We start from the raw sequence: 5,251 nt of genomic DNA, 5'->3' as shown, positions 1-5,251 counted from the left end.
TTCTGTTTCCTTGGGTGATGTCAGTGGTGGTAAGTAGCATGGAAAGATACCAACTTGTGCATCGTGATAGGTTAAGGAAACCACAACACACTTCATTTAAGATTAAATGGGAAGTTAGCCTGGAAAGCCCTATTTTCCAATGGCTATTTATATCACAAACATAGAAATAGAAGTTCTGATTACTGAGGTTTTCAATGCCAAATCTTCAGGTGTTGAAATTGTTTACTATCTATTTCCTTATCACATGAAGTATAAATACCTAACTAAACCTCAGCCTGTGAGACTTTAAGGTTATTATTAAGCAGCTTATATTTATGTTAATCTTCATTGGAAAAAAAAATAGATGATTTGAATGGAAAACACTTGGATAAGAAAACTGCAGTTTTCAGACCCTCATTGGCTAACATGACCTTTTTGTTTGCCTGGAAGTATTTTTCCTTATTATTACCTATTTGACACCAAAAACTATATGGTAAATTTTTTTTTTTTTTTTTTTTTTTAAGCTGTTGATCAGTCTGCAAGGTAAAAATTTTTTTTGTTGTAGAATTCATGATCGATTATCTGGATACAGGTTTTTTGTTAAAGGTATCCCCATTTCTGAAGTGCCTTACCAAAGATTTGAGTTTTACCGCTTTTGAACATCAAGTGCATGTAAGTTTTAGTTTGACAAATAGTGAAACCAAGGTGGGTTTCTGTATGGAATCCACTGGCAGCATTTGCACATACAGTATAAAGATAAGTTCCTGAGGTTGGCTAGAAATTTTAAAGCGCTGAAATAAATTTTGGCAAAGCATCACTGCATAAGTTAAGACCTCTGATGCAGTCCACATGTAATTGAACTATGTTATATATAATAAGGTTTCTTAAAGGCGAATTTGATAAAAAGGTTTTTCCTGAACACAGAGAGATTAAAGAGTCAGCCACCCTTTATTTTCCTCTCCATTTCCATATTGCTATGCCAGTGAACTACCTAAGCATCCAACCTTTCCCTACAAGTACTTCGAAGTTCCCAAATTAATATTTACATTCTCCCCTATCGGAAACTCAAATTTATTAGCTGATACCAGGATATAGGAGGAAAGGGAAAAAATCACATTATTTCTTACTAATAAGTTAATGATTGCTAATCCCTTTCCTTTCTGAAAAATGTTTGCATTCTTTACTAAAGGGTACTTGCTAGTGTCTAGGCCTAATTCATGAAAGTTTAGGAATTAAACTTCCGTGAATTAGGTAGAAAAAGTTAAGTGGTGTGAGGATGGTACTCTTATTACATGAGTATCTACTAATTTTTCCTGTCTTCTGGAAACTTTCCTTTTTTTTTTTTTTTTTTTTTTTTCGGCTTTGCTGAGTCTTTTTTGTGGTGGGTACCAACACCAATACCTGTGGGGTGTTGCTGCCGAGGTAGCTCAGTGATAAAGAATCCATCTGCCAATGCAGGAGACGCAAGTTCAGTCCCTGGGTCAGAAAGGTCCGCTGGAAGAGGAAACGGCAGCCCACTCCAGTACTCTTGCCAGGAAAATCCTGTGGACAGAGGAGCCTGGCAGACTACAGTCCATGGGGTCGCCAGTCAGACACGACTTGGTGACTGAGCACACACATGTGGGGTCTTACTAGGTTGGTGCAAACTTAGTTTCAGACCATGAATTGTAAATCTTTTTAACTAGGTTCAAACACATCATTATTAATCAAAATAGAAACCATTATTATTATTATCATCATGTTTTTTACCAATGAGAAATAAGTTTGTTTATTCCTGTAAAGTAAAGATCCATGCTTTGGGATTCAGTAAATTTTTGGAACACATTTTCCCTGCAAAAAGCTGTTGAGATGCTTAAGTCATTTGGCAAGAGGTCAGGTGAATGTGGTGGGTGAGGCAAACTTGGTGACCCAGTTTAACTTTTTGAAAGTATTGGTTATGTGATGTGCAGTCGGGTGTTGTCACGGAGAAGAACTGGACCTGTTGACCAGTACCTGCTGCAGGCATTGCAGTTTTCAGTGCCTCTCAATTTGCTTAGCACGCTTCTCAGGTATAATGGTTTCACCGGGATTCAGAAAGCTGTAGTGGGTCAAATGGACAACAGAGCACCAAACAGTGACCATGACCATTTTTTGGTGCAAGTTTGGCTTTGGGAAGGGCTTTGGAGCTTCTTGGTCCCCACTACTGAGCTGGTCATCGCTGGTTGTTGGGTGTATAAAATCCACTTTTCATTGCACATAATGATACAAATGAGAAATGGTCCTTTGTTGCATACAATAAGAATTTTTTTTTACTTTCTGGTCAGCTAGACAGGCACCCACTTAACAGTTTTTTCACTTTTCCAATTTGTTTCAGATTCTGAACAACTACAGAATGGTTGACTGAGTTCTTTGACAGCTGCTCATGTAGTTGAGAATCAGCTTTGAGCATCAGCTTTGCTGATTGCTGTCAGTTGGTCATTGTCAACTTGCAATGGCTGGCCACTGCACTCATCTTCAAGGTTCTTGTCTTTGCAAATGATGTTGCAAGTTGTCTCTGCTGTTTTATGACCCATTTTGAACTCGAATAAGAGAATTACTCAATTTTCCTTTTTGTCTTAACATCTCCCTAGTCTAAAGTAAATACAAACAGCAAGTATTGTCATTAGAAAAACATAAAGCGAGGAATGCACATTAAAATGATGTATAGCATAACCCTATTTAAGAATGTATTTCAGTATCAAAGCAAAGATCAACAATGCAAAACCACAATTAACTTTTGCACCAACCCAACAGTTCCCCGGCCAGAGATCCCGCGTTCCCAGTATTAGAAGGTGGATTACCAAGTTCCTATTCTTAATTGCCTTTTTCCTTGTACTTCTGAACTCATTTTCCGAAACCATCAGGTTTTTATTTGAAAGTGTTGGGAGCATCAGGACTAATGGGAGAGGTTTAGAGAATGGCCAGTGTATAAATATGCATCTTTTGTAAAAGCATTTTCCCTAATGATTTGATGTCTCATAATTTAGTATTTCTAGAAATCTCATTGACATCAAACTTGGCTTTAAAAGTGCAGTGAAATATTTTATTTCCAGTGTTAAATGTGCTACTGCTTATTTTCTGAGGTCTTGCCCACAGTTAGATACTGTGGTCACCTGAATTAAATTCACCCATTCCTATCCATTTTAGTTCTCTGATTTCTAAAATGTCAATGCTCAGTCTTGCCATCTCCTGCTTGACCACATCCAGTTTACCTTGATTGATGAACCTAACATTTCAGGCTCCTAAGCAATATTGTTCCTTATTTCATTGGACTTTACCTTCACGACCAGACAACATCCACAACTGGGCATCCCCGCTTTGACTCATCCTCTTCATTCTGGAGATACTAGTAATTGCCCTCCACTCTTCCCCAGTAGTATATTGGACACCTACTGACCTGGGGTGCTCATCTTTCAGTGTTGTATCTTTTTGCCTTTTCATACTGTTCATGGGGTTCTCAAAGCAAGAATACTGAAGTGGTTTGCCATTCCCTTCTCTAGTGGACCACATTTTGTCAGGCCCTGACTAGCAGGGACACGTCCTTCAGCTGCTCCACATAGCTGGATGACATGTCTGGCATCCTGGTGGTCCCACTGTTGGTCCTTGTTGAGTGTGTAAACCTTCACCAGCTGTTGCATGTTGATCACTGTGCTGCACGGGCGGAGGCAGAGGCCCTGCTGGAGTCACAGGGAAGGGGGTCCAGGGAAGTCTCGAGCTGGTGTTGGAGGATGCCCAGGAGTCGACGGTCCCTGCCATCACTGCTGCTGTTGGCCACCCTGGGGCTGATATGCTGCCCAAGACAGAAGGCGCCCTGGCCTCTCCACTGCCCATACTCTGCATTTAAGTTAAATAGAGAGACAATATACAGCTTTGACATTCTCCTTTCCTAATTTTGAAACAGTCTGTTGTTCCATGTTCGGTTCTATGCTTCTTGGTGTGCATATAAGCTTCTCAGATGATAGGTAAAGTGGTCTTGTATTCACATGCCTTTGAGAAGTTTCCTCAGTTTTTTGTGATCCACACAGTGCAAGGCTTTAGCGTAGTCAATGAAGCAGATGTAGATGTTTTTCTGGAATTCTCTTGCCTTTTCTATGATACATGTGTTGGCAGTTTGACCCCTGGTTCCTCTGCCTTTTCTAAACCCAGTTTGTACATCTGGAAGTTCTCGGTTCACATACTGCTAAAGTCTAGCCTGAAGGATTTTGAGCATTACTTTGTGAAGTGAACACAACAGTACAATAGTTTGAAGATTCTTTGGCATTGCCCTTCTTTGGGATTGGAATGAAAACAGCTTTTCAAGTCCTGTGGTCATTGCTGAGTTTTCCCGATTTGCTGGCATATTGATTGCAGCACTTTAACAGCATCATCTTTTAGGATTTTAAATAGATTAGCTGGAATTCTATCACCTCCACTAGCTTTGTTCTAAGTGATGATTCCTGTGGCCCACTTGTTTTCTCACTCCAGAATGTCTGGCTCTAGGTGAGTGATAACACCATCCTGGTTATCTGGGTTATTAAGACCTTTTCTGTATGGTTCTTCTGTAATCTTGCCACCTTTTGTTAATCTCTTCTGCTTCTGTTGGTCCAGTTGCTCAGTCGTGTCTGACTCTTTGCGACCCCATGAATCGCAGCACGCCAGGCCTCCCTGTCCATCACCAACTCCTGCAGTTTACCCAAACTCATGTCCATCGAGTCGGTGATGCCATCGAGCCATCTCATCCTCTGTTGTCCCGTTCTCCTGCCCCCAATCCCTCCCAGCATCAGGGTCTTTTCCAATGAGTCAACTTTTTGGCATGAGGTGGCCAAAGTATTGGAGTTTTCAGCTTTAGCATCAGTCCTTCCAATGAATACCCAGGACTGATCTCCTTTAGGATGGACTGGTTGGATCTCCTTGCAGTCCAAGGGACTCTCAAGAGTCTTCTCCAACACTACGGTTCAAAAGCATCGATTTTTCGGCACTCAGCTTGCTTTATAGTTCAACTCTCACATCCATGCATGACCACTGGAAAAACCATAGCCATGACTAGAACCTTTGTTGGCAAAGTAATGTGTCTGCTTTTTAATATGCTGTCTAGGTTGGTCATAACTTTTCCTTCCTGCTTCTGTTAGGTCCTTGCCATTTCTCCCCTCTATTGTGCCCATCTTTGTATGAAATGCTGTCTTGGTATCTCTAATTTTTTTTGAAGTGGTCTCTAGGTTTTCCTATTCTATGTCTTTGCATTGTTCACTTAAGAAGGCTTTTTTATCTCTCCTTG

This window comes from Odocoileus virginianus, chromosome 3, assembly GCF_023699985.2.
Source record: "Odocoileus virginianus isolate 20LAN1187 ecotype Illinois chromosome 3, Ovbor_1.2, whole genome shotgun sequence".
Lineage (NCBI taxonomy): Eukaryota > Metazoa > Chordata > Mammalia > Artiodactyla > Cervidae > Odocoileus > Odocoileus virginianus.
The sequence above is the reverse complement of the archived record's forward strand: the minus strand, read 5'-3'. Positions refer to the sequence as shown.